Source organism: Callospermophilus lateralis, unplaced genomic scaffold (assembly GCF_048772815.1).
Source record: "Callospermophilus lateralis isolate mCalLat2 unplaced genomic scaffold, mCalLat2.hap1 Scaffold_45, whole genome shotgun sequence".
Classification (NCBI taxonomy): domain Eukaryota; kingdom Metazoa; phylum Chordata; class Mammalia; order Rodentia; family Sciuridae; genus Callospermophilus; species Callospermophilus lateralis.
The window spans coordinates 4,404,113-4,417,433 of record NW_027514398.1 but is presented as its reverse complement, the minus strand read 5'-3'; the positions used below and the strand labels follow the sequence as shown (position 1 = coordinate 4,417,433).

At 48.2% G+C, this 13,321-nt stretch overlaps 1 pseudogene; it reads left to right on the top strand.

Annotated features, from left to right (window-relative positions):
• LOC143388827 (paired box protein Pax-2-like) overlaps positions 1–6,956 on the top strand; it is a 77,771-nt pseudogene extending 70,815 nt beyond the window's left edge.
• The last annotated feature ends 6,365 nt before the right edge of the window (positions 6,957–13,321 follow it).

Sequence of the window (13,321 nt, the reverse complement as noted above, 5' to 3'; positions counted from 1 at the left end):
TGGGATTACCTGTGTGCACCACTGTACCCAGCCCATCTACAGTTTTAGAGTCTGTCTTCACTCCTGTCTGTCCATCATTCTAGTACTGCATCATTGTAGTACTGCAATACCAGGTGCTCGGTGGATTCCTCCTTGCACAGGTTCCATTACTCACTTATATTCCCTCACTAAAGGAGACTTTCTCAGAGAATGCTGCTGGGCAAATGGTTTGATGATCTTAGTAATTTGAAAACTTCCTGCAATATGTGTTTTTCATTATTGACAATGGTGTTCCAGAGGAATATATGGCTCTGGGAAGAGTTTGGTCAATTTTTTCCTGCTCTTCAGGTGTCACCTGTGTACTAATGAAGCCATTGAAAGTGCTTTGTATGCAGCGGCTTGCACTTTTGTTGGCTCAGGGGTCCTGAACAGACACCTCTTTGTAGTGACAATGTGTGACAGAATGGAGCACAGCTATATGCCAAACGCTAGGAAGCTGGAATGCTTTTTCCATTGTGGGCCTCTTCTCTCACATTTTAAAAACTGCTGCCTGGTGCTTCCCAAATTCAGTTTTTTAAAATAGAATTTGGAAATGTGCCTTATAATTAATAGTTTAGTATGTGACTTTCAGCAAGCTAGCTGTACCACTTTTTCTTTTGGGGAGAGGGGCAGTGCTGAAGATTGAACCCAGGGCCTTGTACATGCAAGGCAAGTACTCTACCAACTGAGCTATATCCCAAGCCCAATTTTTTCACTTTTTTTTTAAAGAATTTAACCTTTATTTTATGTATTTGTTGTTGTTTATTTGTTTGTATGTGGTGCTGAGGATTGAACCCAGAGCCTCACCCATCCTAGGCAATTGTTCTACCACTGAGCTATACCCCCAGCCCCTGGCTGTACCACTTTGCAAAAGAGAAAAAGGAATAAACTTTGCAATTGAAGTACCTCTGGGTTAGTTGGGGACAGCTTTCAAGTCACCCAGCTTTTCTTCTCTCTCCTGAAGCTTGGGAGGAGATTTTCTGACAAAACCTTAGATTTTGAGCAATTCATCTGCAACAGGTTGTGAGAACCATGCAGTTGAAAACCCAGAACTCAGATACATTTAAATTTCTGTTTGTTAAGATGAAGCCTTACTCCTTTTTCTGGCTGCTTTGTAGACATGCACATCATAGGGACAGGAGGAATTTGTTTCCTATGACTACCTAGCTTCAAAACCTCCACATCTTCCCTAGTTCTCTTCTATTTCAGGCTTTTTGTGACCAGTAAGTTCCATATTATTAATCTCTTTACAAAGTGAATGTTGCTGTCATTGTCCACTTCAGGTCTACTCACTGAAAGGTGGTCAAGAGATATATACTTTTTATTGACAATCAAAGTGAATAAAAGAAAATCCAAAACAAAAGCAAACACAGATTCTTCTACCTCCCTGGGAGTCATAAGTGATCTCTTGTTTGGCAGTTCTTCTCTATTTGTTCTTGAATTTTAAGAAATGTGAGATATCAGTTATATTAGGTAGGGATATAGGAAAAACATTCTATGACATGATAAAATTGAATCACAACAACAGATGAGCCTCTCCCTACAAATCTTTCACCATCCTATAAGAATTCATAAACAATTGTTTAAATTGTCTTTAAAGAAAAAAAGATAAAAACATTACATTTTGCCCAGCTTTACCCCTTTGTAGGAGATTAATATATTTGAAACAGTTTTAAAACAATCATAACCTTATTAGGAATTGGCTATAAATGCAATGGAAAGACAGAGAACTAAAAAACAATTATTCATTGAGTATTTACCATGTTCCCAACTATGTAGGAGAGAGCAGAAGACAGGTCCTGCCCTTGGGTTGCATATGATCTATTTGAAGAAACAAACCAGGATATGTAATAACAGGGATGACACATTTATATAATGTAATGATGTGGTAAACCATGGAAAGAAATGGTTCCTTGATGAGTAGAATAGTAGGAATTTTGAGGCTTGAGCAGGAAGAAGAGGGAAACTGTGAATGAGGAAGAAGAAAAGGGGATGGCAAAAGCACAGAGGTTTCATAGCACACAATGAAAACAGTCCAACTAAAATGGTAGTTTTAGAGTCAGAGCTGAGAGAGTTGGGTGGAGAGAGTTCCTGGGAGGCTCTGACAGTCTGCAGAGGTTCCATTCCAATTGTAGCCTACGGGAATCAACGATGGCTTTTACAGGGGAAGTGGTGTGATGAAAGCAACATTTCATGAGGGCTGGCCAAGAAGCCACATGTGGGGTGGCTAGGAGGGATAAGAATATAGAGACAAGGGATACAAGCAAAGGAAAACCACTGGGCAAGTGCAAACCAAAATCAAGTGCTTAGCTGAGTTTTAAAAGTGGTAGAGGAAATGGAAATGGGCAAATGTAACAAACTTGGCTAAGGAAAATCAACCACACCTGGTATCTGACTTCATGTAGAGAGGGCAAGAAGAAGGCTATGTCAATGACCCCAGAGTTGCTGGTCTTCAAAAGGATTTGAATAAGTTCAAGGCCAGCCTGGGAAAATTGCAAGTCAATTCTCAAAATAAAAAGGGCTGGGGATGTAGAGCACCCTTGGGTTTAATTCCTAGTATTACAAAAAATAAAAGGGTTGCTAGAACTGATTGGGGATAATATGAATCAGCCTTGATTCCTGTTAGATTTGAGGTAACAGTGGGACAGCTACTGAAAATGTTCAGTAGGAAGCTGGAAATTAAAAATCCTGAGCTGTAACTCTGTTCTTAGAGAAGAATGAATCACTCAGTTGTGTCAAGGTAGGGGTAGGAAAACACACACCTCAGCAACACAGGAGGTGAGGTCATCTTCAAGGGGACAGTAGCAAAGAAAGATGCTTTGACTCTGCTTTAATATTTCTTCCCCCTGTGATGCCTCACACATGCCAGGCAGATGTTCTACACTGAACTACATTCCCAGCCCCAGAAATATGCTTTAGAATAGCCATGGGAAGGATGACAACTAAGGCCCAACTGAGGGAAAGAAAGTGAACTGGGAGAAGTACATGCCTTGCCTTCCAAGGTCTGGACAGAGGCATGAGGCACTGGATGATGAGGATAAGGAGAATCTGCAGGGGACAAATGAACCCCAGGAGAGCATAGAGCAGTCTGGCATGTGGGAGTATGGGGGAGGGAAGAAGCAAATATTGTCATTAATGATTGGAACACATTAAGTTGCCATGAGTGCAGCATTACCTTCATAGCAATGGAGGAGGAAAACCAGTCCATGCAGCCGTGTTCCAGGGGAACCGTCTATGGACCAGAGATGTTTCCCTAACATTGACTCACTTTACCTCCACACCAGGACACTGGCAAGGAAAGTCCTGCTTCCCATTCTCCAGGCCCTAGCTAATAGAGGACTCTAGGGAAGAAGTCCAAGAAGCCCAGCAGTTGGTAGGGAAGCAGATTTTGCTCATTGGAACTTGATCTGATCCACTTGCACTATTGACTCAAAGCTCTTGATCCAAATTGGGATAATTTTCTCTCATTTAACTGCCATAAACAATAACAGCAAAATAGCTCACTTGCTGGTCCTGGGCCCTCCATACCTGTCAGATCCAGCACCTGCAGCCCCATTTGTAGAAGACAAGGAAGGTCCATCAGCCCCTGTAAGGTTGGTGATGGGATGTCCTCAAAACCTGAAGGAAAGATGGTGTGTTAGGGAAGGGAGATAGAAGACATTTGGCTACTGGAGAGACCACAACTTAATATCTTGCAGAGAAGGAGGAGTAAAACCAGGTCATCTCCTCCCATCTCCATCTGGGTTTGGAACACAGAGACACAGGCAAAGGCAGACACACAAATGCATAGAGAAAGACACAAAGAGCTACATAGAGGTGTACACCTGGCCGCTTGTACATACACACACCCATTCAAAGGCACTCCGGTACCTGCACATTCAGGTGCATGTTTGCACAAAGGTCCTTCCTCTCCAGGAATTCTTCTTCCTGGAGTGCCTGGGTGCAAGCATAGGCAGGCCCCTTTCTTCCAGGCCTCACCCCTTCCCCTTTGTGTTTTTCCAGGTCGTGACATGGCGAGCACCACTCTGTCTGGTTATCCCCCTCACGTGCCCCCCACTGGCCAGGGAGCTACCCCACCTCCACCCTGGCAGGAATGGTGCCTGGTAGGTGACAATACTGCAGCTGCCTAATCTAGGTGAGGGTAATTAAATTGTGAGTGAGCTGCTGAGTGGTCTATAGTCTGAGACTGGGGGTGAGGTAAGACCCAAGATCCCCTCCCTGCAAATCACTGTTATTCTGTTCCCCTCTCTCCCTAGAGGGTGCAGTTGGCACCTCATCCTCCCTCATGAGTAACCCAGGGAGGAAGCTTGCAAAAATTCCCCCTTTGTGCACCCCACTTTATGTCATGGCCCCTCCTCAGCACCCACCCATCTGAGCCTGTGCCCCAGGAGCACTCAGTCTCAGCTTTTCCCTCAGTGCCCCAGCCAGCTGATACTGCTTGGAAGAGCCTGTCCTGGTTTCCATGGAAACTTGGAGCCAAGAACCATTTCCAGGGGCATGTCAGTCATTCAGACAAAGCCACCCTGGTCTACACCAAACCACAGGGTAAGACCAGTGAGGAGAACCAACCCAAACCAGAGGAAGGAGGGATATAGTCCCTAAGAGGGACAGAGGACAGGAACAAATGACTTTGGCTTTGGAGAGGCAAGCTAGATACCACCACATCTCTTCAAGAACCCAGGTCCTTATTGTTCCAGGGCTGATCTACCCCTTGCCGGAGAGGCATCAGGTTCAGCTTTGTGGATCAGGGAGGCAAAGGCTGTATTTAGGGCTAGGGCCAAGACTACAGCTGGAGGTCATGCTGTTCAGACCCCTCACCCCAGATTGGGAGCAGGGCTTGAAGCCAAAGAGAGTAGAAGTTCCTATCTGCAGAAACACCAAAAAAAAAAAACTCTTAAAGAGAGAAATCCTTACCCAGGCCTGTAATCCACTGCCTCTAGCAACTCTCTTGTGTGCCCTGTCCCTGAAGTTCAACTCTTGCTGGTAGGGGGAGAGGGAGAGGATAGAAGAGGGTGATTGACCTCAGCATTTCAGGGGTAGCCCTGGGTAAGCAGAGTTTAGGGTGGGGGTAAGGCAAAGGGAGATTGTTGCTGCAGAGTGTTACAGAATAGACAGGAGTAGGAGTGTGGGTGAAGGTATTCCTGCCCAGATTTTGGAAAGTAGAAGTATTGCTGGGGAAAAGAAAATTTGGGGGGCAAGGTGCTAGCAAAGAGCAGGTGGAGGCTGGAGGAGGTCTTAGAGAGGTGGGGTGAAGAAAGAGTGGGGAGATGGAGGTGGGGAGTCTGCAGGGAGGTGGGGATGAGGGGAGCCCAGCAGCAGAGAGCTCATGGTGGCAAGGGGGGAGTCGTTAAACAGAATCTAGAGCTGATGAGGAAATTACACTTGTTTCATTAGCGATGGGGAAGGAGATAGCTCAGTTCCTCTTGGTCACAGTTGAGCTCAGAAGCTCATTATCCTGCTGCACGCATGCTTTCCCTCCTCGTCAATAAACAGGCTTTCCAGTGGCTGCATCCCCCACCCCCACCCCAGCTCCCTCTCAGAGAGGGGCCCCTTCTCCTCTACTTAACCGGTTAGGGATCACTGTAAACAGTCTGGGGTCATCACACAGGAGAAAGGGCGAGGTGGAAACCCAGAGGCCTGGCCTTTCTTCTCCAGAGGGAGGGAGGAAGCTTCCGATGGCTCCCAGCCCACCTACGCTCACTGCTCTTGGACCAGTGGGCAGCCCACCTGCTCCTACAGTGTCCTTCCCCTGCCGCTTGGCCCATGTATAGAACCTCTATAGGCAAAGGAAGCAAGCGCACGCGCGAACACACGCACACTCACACACACCACCTTGCACTGGCATATGCTGAGATGCCTTTCTTAGGACTTGCTGGGACAAAATGTCCCAGTGGCCTTTCTTCACCACTCTCCTGTACTCTTCTAACCTCTGGGACTATGGCTCCTAGAACCGGAGTGTCCACTTGAAAAGCGCTTGACCCCCAAGTTAGTCGCATGAGCTCTCCCGAGGCCAGAACAAGCCTTTCCTGGATGTCCCGAAGCGCCTGGGCTGGAGAGCATGGGTACTTCCCGCCTCCTCTAGCCCCACGTGGACCCAGTGGATTGTCCCGCCTCCGACCGGCCTGCACCAGCCATTGCCTTGCCTGCCACACCTGCGGCCCAGAACTGGGGGGAAGGGCAAAAACACCTGCAGGGCTCGTCGGGGGTCCACCCCAGCATGCTCGAGTCTGACCCCCACTCCCCCGACCTCCCGCAGGGAGCGAGTTCTCCGGCAACCCGTACAGCCACCCCCAATACACCGCCTACAACGAGGCTTGGAGATTCAGCAACCCTGCCTTACTAAGTGAGTACCTCACCTAGCTGGCCGGCGGCTCTGAGCGTCCGCCTGCCCGCCCGCCAGCTCCGCAGGGTCGCTTCGGGACTCTGGTCCCACTCCCGGCAACCCAACCTCCGGGTGCTGGGTTGCCAAGGGGATAGGCTCCTTAGTGCAACACTAACTCCCTGGGATCCCTCAAGGACGCCAGCGCCTCCTGCATCTTCCCTTCCTCCCCCTCCCTCCCGGGTCACTAGAAGGCTATGCACCAACGTCACTCTCCCTGGAGGGTCCTCAGCCTGGCGTCACCTCTCCCGACCGGTGAACGCAGCTTCCCTCAAGGCCGTGCAGCCCAGCCACGGTCTCCCAGCCCTGATCCCGCTGGACCCCAGCTCGGGGAAATCTTTGCTTTGCTTTTCTTTCCTTTTTTGTTCTCCTGTTTGTCCTCTCACCCAGCCCATTCTTCTCCTGTGTTAACTTCCAGGTTCCCCTTATTATTATAGTGCCGCCCCCCGGGGCTCCGCCCCTGCCGCTGCTGCCCCTGCCTATGACCGCCACTAGTTACCGCGGGGACCACATCAAGCTTCAGGCCGACAGCTTCGGCCTCCACATCGTCCCGGTCTGACCACCCACCCTGGAGGGAGGGAGGACCGACGCGACGCGATGCCTCTCGGCTACCATTCCAACCCCACCCCAAGATCCCCGCAGCCCTTCACGTCACCCCGTCGAAGACCGGACAGGACGAGTGGAGCCCGAGTGGAGCCGCCGGCGGGACCCTCAGGCCCGGGTCCGCTGCCCCCAACCCCGCCTGCCGCCCCTCCCCGCCTGCCTGGACTGTGCGGCGCCTTGAGGAGGGTCGGGCCCAGCTCGCTTGGGTTTCGCCCAGCGGTCTCAGAGCCCGCCTGCTATCCCGCAGGTTCTGGCCCGGCCCGCCGCCGCACACGCCGGACAAATTTCTGTGACACACAATCAGCGCGGACTGCAGCGCGGCCCAGCCCCGGAGCAGCCTGTCTTAGACGCTTGGTCGCCGGGAGGCTTGGCTGGAGGGGCTGGGCAAAAGAAATAATGAACAAAACGGATTTTCTGCAAAAGAAGGGAAAACCGCCGGCCCAACCCTGGGAGAAAATTCCTTACCCCCTGAGCCAGCCGGACTGCCCCCTGCTTTCTGGGTGTGCTTAGCCCTAGAAGGTGGAAAAGGGGGCGTGAGGGGGCTCTAGGAATGGCGCTTGGGGGTGTCAAGTCTTCCAAGACTGGGATCTAAGGCATGCAGCCCCAGCGGCCTGCGCCAACCAAGCCCCACTCTAGGATGCGCTTCCTCTACCTGGACTGCCTGCTTCCCCAGGGCCCAGGCATCTCCTGCTACGTGACTCGACTCGGCCTCGCCTTGCCCCTACCTCAGCGTCACTTCCATCTCACATCCTCCCAATTTTCCCTCCTGAGGTTCCTTTGCCCATCCCTCAACGTCCTGAGGTCCCTGGTCCCCAACTTGCCGCCCCGTGGGACGCTCTCCCCGACCCGCCGCGGGACCAGTTTCCATCGGCAGTGGGCACTGGTCTTCCCGAGCAGTCTCTTAGTGCCCCCCGACCCCGACACAGACTCCCAATCTGCCGGCGGCAGGAGCCGGTTCTGAGCTGAAGTCCGAGCTGCCGTGGAGTGGAAGTGGGGGCTGCCTACTCCCCACCCCGCCCCTAGCCTCCTTTCCCACAAGAACTGAACAGAACCGCAAAAGTCTACAATTATTTAATATGATCTTTGCAAAAAGGAACAAAACAAAAATACCAACAGGCTGCTGCTTTGTAGAAAGATGGTGTGTGTCGCGTGAAGGCGAACCCCGGTGTATATAACCCCTCCCCCTCCGTCCCGCCCCGTAGAGTTCCTGTCGCCCGCCCTGCCTGTAGATACGCCCCGCTGTCTGTGCTGTGAGAGTCGCCGCTCCCTGGGGGGAGGGGGGACACAGCTACACGCCCACTAAAGCACAGCACGTCCAGGAAGGGGGGCATTTTTATGTTACAAAAAAAAAAATTACCAAAGAAAAGAAATCTCTATGCAAAATGACGAACATGGTCCCGTGGACTCCTCTCGCCTGTTTTGTTGGCTATTTCTCTGTAATTCCGTGTTTTCGCTTTCAACCCCAGTGCATCTCTCCCCTCTCTTCACCACCTTCCTCTTTCTGCTTTTCTCCCCTCCTCTCTGTCTCTGTCTGTCCTTGCCTCGCTTGTCTCCCTCTCTGCCCCTCCCTGGGCTCTCTCCCCAGCCCCGGCCGTCCTGCCCTCGCAGGCTAGATCAGAGGTGGCAGCCCCAGTCCCCCCGCTGGCCCCTTGCGGCTGGGCCGGGCCGGACTGGGCCGCCCCCCGCCCCGCCCTGTAGTGCTCTCTCAGTAGCGGCGATGCGCCCTGCATGTCTCCTCACCCGTGGATCGTGACAACTCGAAATAACAGAAACAAAAGTCAATAAAAGTGAAAATAAATAAATAAATAAAAATCCTTGAACAAATCCGAAAAGGCTTGGAGTCCTCGCCCAGATCTCTCTCCCCTTCGAGCCTTTCTATTTGAAAGGGAAAGCGAGAAAAGAAAATAATTTAAGGGAATTGCCGGCGCCCAGCCTGGCTCCTGTGGCCCGAGAAGGACGGTGAGGGCGCCCAGGTCCCAACTCCGAGGTCTAGCCCATCCCAGTCCTTGTAAGGCTGGCCGGGCAGAAGCTCCCGGGACTAAGGACCAGGCTTAATCTTTGAAAGGTCCCCCGAAGGTTCTGGTCTCCTTGGCCACTTTCAATGCGTCGGTTCGTTTTGATTATTTTTTTCTTTTTTTTGTCCCTTTACTTTCTTTTTCTTTCTTTCTTTTCTCTCTTTTTTTTTGTGCACATGAGAAATAATAATAATAATAATAATAATAATAATAAAATTTTGTATGTCATTCCCCATGGCTCCAGGTTTCTCTCTCCCTGTCTCTGGGACCAGCCTCCCCTCGCCTAGGTTGATCCCCAATAATCCTCTCAATGATCCCCGCAACTCCTCTCTGTGACTCCAACCAAACTATTGGCTCCTCTAGGCGACAGCTGAGAGCAGGCTGGCCAAGACAAGCCTGCCCCTCAGCATCTGCACTCCTCCACCCACCCAGGCCCTCAGGTCAAGGAGTGTTTCTGAAACTTCAGAGATAACTTGGAAGTTGTGCATCTGTACCAGGCCAACTCTGTGCTCCTGCCACTGTCCCTGCATCCGGAACTAGGGTGCAGGATCTCCGAACGCTACATCTGAGGCCCTCAAAACGTGGGCGGGGGTAGTCTTGGGTGCTGCGTGTCTCCTCCCTCCGCTCGTCAGCCGGCCAATTGCTGCCGCGCAGCCGCAATTCTATCTCGGTAGTCTGCGTGGAGACCGCGGAGACCCGGTTCTCCTGCCTCTCTCTGCATTCACTTCTACACCAGGAGAGCGCCAGCCGGGCGGAGAACCCCGGAGCCTGCTAACGGACCTTGCGCGACCCCAGTGTCTTGCCGAGTCTCAGGCCCTGGCGAACAACCTCTGGGAGTGGTGGTCCTGTATTGAGGTCTGGGTGTGTCCCTGAGAGCATGTACAGACGCCTGTGTCGGGTAGGAGGGTGGTGGTGGGTGATGAGTGGATGTCTTACTGCATGTGAATAGATTTTTGTTTGTCCCTGTGGACCTATGAGTCCCTGGGGTGGATCTGAGGTTGTCGTAGGAGGAGACTGTCTTTTTAGACACCTTGTTCTTGTGCCAGATGACAGTGAAGGATCTGTATGTCTGTCCTTGTGTCTATTCCTGTTTGGGAAAAGGATGTCACGATTGTCCAAGATTGTCCTGTTGCAACAAAGATTTCTTAGAGGCCCTTCAGCAACCTCTCAGATCTATCCTACCCCATTCTTGCCAACACAGAGGCCCCAGCTTTCATCTGCTCTCCACACTGGGAGACTTTCCTTCTTCACCCCAAGAAATCTCCCCAGCAGTTTCCCTCTCAGTCTCCTTCCACTTGAAACATTCTTGAAACTCTGAGCTGCCAGGTTAAAGGGCTGTAAGCAGGGCCTCTGCTGGACAGGTTCAGGAGTGACCTTCCTTCTTGCCTGGGGCAGTGACTCCCAGATGCCTCCTTCCCACCAAGATGCAGAAGCCTTGTTTTTCCCAAACTTACCCATGTCACCTCAGGAATATGCAGAACAAATCAGCAGAAACTCAACCTCTTCCTTCTCCCTCCTCATTTGTGACTCCTCTTTATTCTCCCTCTCAGCAAATGGCAGCCCCACCTTCCACCCTCTTTACCAAAGAGGGGTCTTATATCTGCAATAAAATTCTGTTCATGTCGTTCCAATATATATTTACTCATTCACACATTCCATAAATGTACTAGACAAACACATTAGGAATTTTGTAAAACATAAAAATAGAAATAGAGGTTCTAGGGGCTGGAGTGGTGGCTCAGTGGTAGAGTGCTCACCTAGCATGCATGAGGCACTGGGTTCTATCCTTGGCACCACATAAAACTAATGTAACCACCTAAAACTAAAGATACATAAATAAATAAATATTTTTGAAAAAGAAATAGAGGTTCTAATATATTTTTCTCACACCCAGTTGGATTTTCTTGCATCCCTGAAAGGCATGCACTCCACTTTGGAGAACCTCCTCAGAATTCAGCTCACAAAAACCCAGCATGACTCCCATTGCTTGGTATGCATCAAGAGAATTCCCAGAAGTTCCAGGGCACTGGGTTAGGCCAGAGTAGCCCATTGAACACCACCTTCATAATATGTAGCAGGCATCTGGTCTCCAGCACCTGACTTTGCCTCCAGGTCTCCCCAGACAGGTAGCTCTGCCCTGCCCAATCCAGCAAACTGGGACCCAAAGGTACTTTTGTGGGTCCCCTGGGAACCTCTTCTTCTGTGTCACTTCTGGTCTCCCTCCTTCCTGGGAGAAAACTAAAACATAAACAGAACCAGACACAAGTATAACATCATCTTTGGCACATGGGTATTCCAGAAATGGACTTTGTATGGTATTGGCCGAAAGATAATGGGTTTTCTCAGGTCAGATTTGGGACAATTTTTGACTTTTTATTTGTAATTTATATTTTAGTTAATATTTTTAAATTTTTTTAGTTGTAGATGGACATAATACCTTTATTTTATTTATTTTATTTTTATGTGGTGCTGAGGATCAAACCCAGTGTCTCACACATTCAGGACTAGTATGCTACCACTGAGCCACAACTCCAGCCCACTTTGGTGAATTTTTTGATGGTAAATGTGACTCATTTTTACAAAAAAAAAAAAAGTAATTTAAAAGAAAAGGACCCACGATGAAATGGAACATTTTTTTTTCTTTTTTTCTCTCTTTTTTCAATAGGGCATTTTGGTTCTACATAATCATGGAGTTCATTTTGGCATACTGGAAAATGCACATAACATCATTTGCTCTTTTTCAATTCCCAGTACTATCATCTTTCCCTTACTCCCCCTGATCGCTCCCCTTGGCTCTACTGCTCTTCTTTCTATTAATTTATTTATTAAATGGTGCATTATAGTCATACATAGAAGTGGAGTTCATTGTGATATAGTCATACATGCACATACTTCAGTGATTTTTATTCTACATTTCCTCTCCTTTCCCATTCCTCCCCTTTCCCACCTGATTTCCTTTCTCTCCTCCACTATTCTCCCTTCTATTTCCCTGAGATTCCCCTTTTTAAATTCTTTATTTCCCTCTTAGCTTCTACCTAGGAAAGCGAACAGTCAACCATGACCTTTTGAGTCTGGCTTATTTGCCTCAGCATAATGTTCTACAGTTCCATCCACTTAACAGAAAATGAATTCCATCTTTATTTATAGGCTAAAACTCTACCATGTCTATATACCACATTTTCTTTATCCATTCACCTGCTTAGGAACACCTAGTCTGGATCCATCATTTGGCTGTTACGAATTACAGTCCTAAACATTCGTATGTACGCATGTATCACTGTAGTATGTGGATGTTAGTTCTTTTGAATAAATACTGAGGAATAGGATAGCTGTCTCATATGGTACTTTCATTTGGGTCTTTTGAGGAATATCCATACTGCTTCCCAGAGTGGTTGCACTAATTTGCAGTCCCATCACCAATGCATGAATTACCTTTCTCCATACAGCCTCACCAGCAATTATGGTTATCTGTATTCTTTTTTTTAAATATACCTTCATTGTATTTATTTATTTTTATGTGGTGTTGAGGATTGAACCCAGGGTCTCGCCTGTGCTAGGTGAGCACTCTGTCACTGAGCCATAACCCCAGCCCCACTATTTGTGTTCTTGATGGTGCCATCCTAATGGGAGTGAGATGAAATATCAGTGAAGTTTTCATTTGATATGTTTTTTTGTATTCAATTTGCCAAAATTTTATTGAGAATTTTTGCATCTGTGTTCATTAGAGATATTGATCAGAAGTTTTCTTTCTTTGATGTGTCTTTGCCTGGTTTTAAAATCAGGGTGATATTGGCCTCGTAGAATGAGTTTGGAAGTGCTGCCTCTTTTTCTATTTCCTGAAACAAATGGAAGAGTATTGGTATTAGTTCTTCCTTAAAGGTCTTGTAGTACTTGGCTGTGTGTCCATCAAGTCCTGGGGTTTTCTTGGTTGGTAGACTTTTGATGGCGTTTTCTATTTTATACTTGAAATTGATCTGTTTAAATTGAGTATGTCATCCTGATTCAATTTGGGCAAATTATATGACTCTAGAAATTTTTCAATGCCTTCAATATCTTCTATTTTATTGGAGGACAAGTTTTCAAAGTAATTTCTAATTATCTTCTGTATTTATCTAGTGTCTGTCGTGATATTTCCTTTTTCATCATGTATGTTAGTGATTTGAGTTTTCTCTCTCCTTCTCTTCCTTAGCATGACTAAGGGTCTGTCAATTTTATTTATTTTTTCAAAAGAACCAACTTTTTGTTCTGTCAATTTTTTCAATTGTTTCTTTTGTTTCAATTTCATTAATTTAAGCTCTAATTTTAA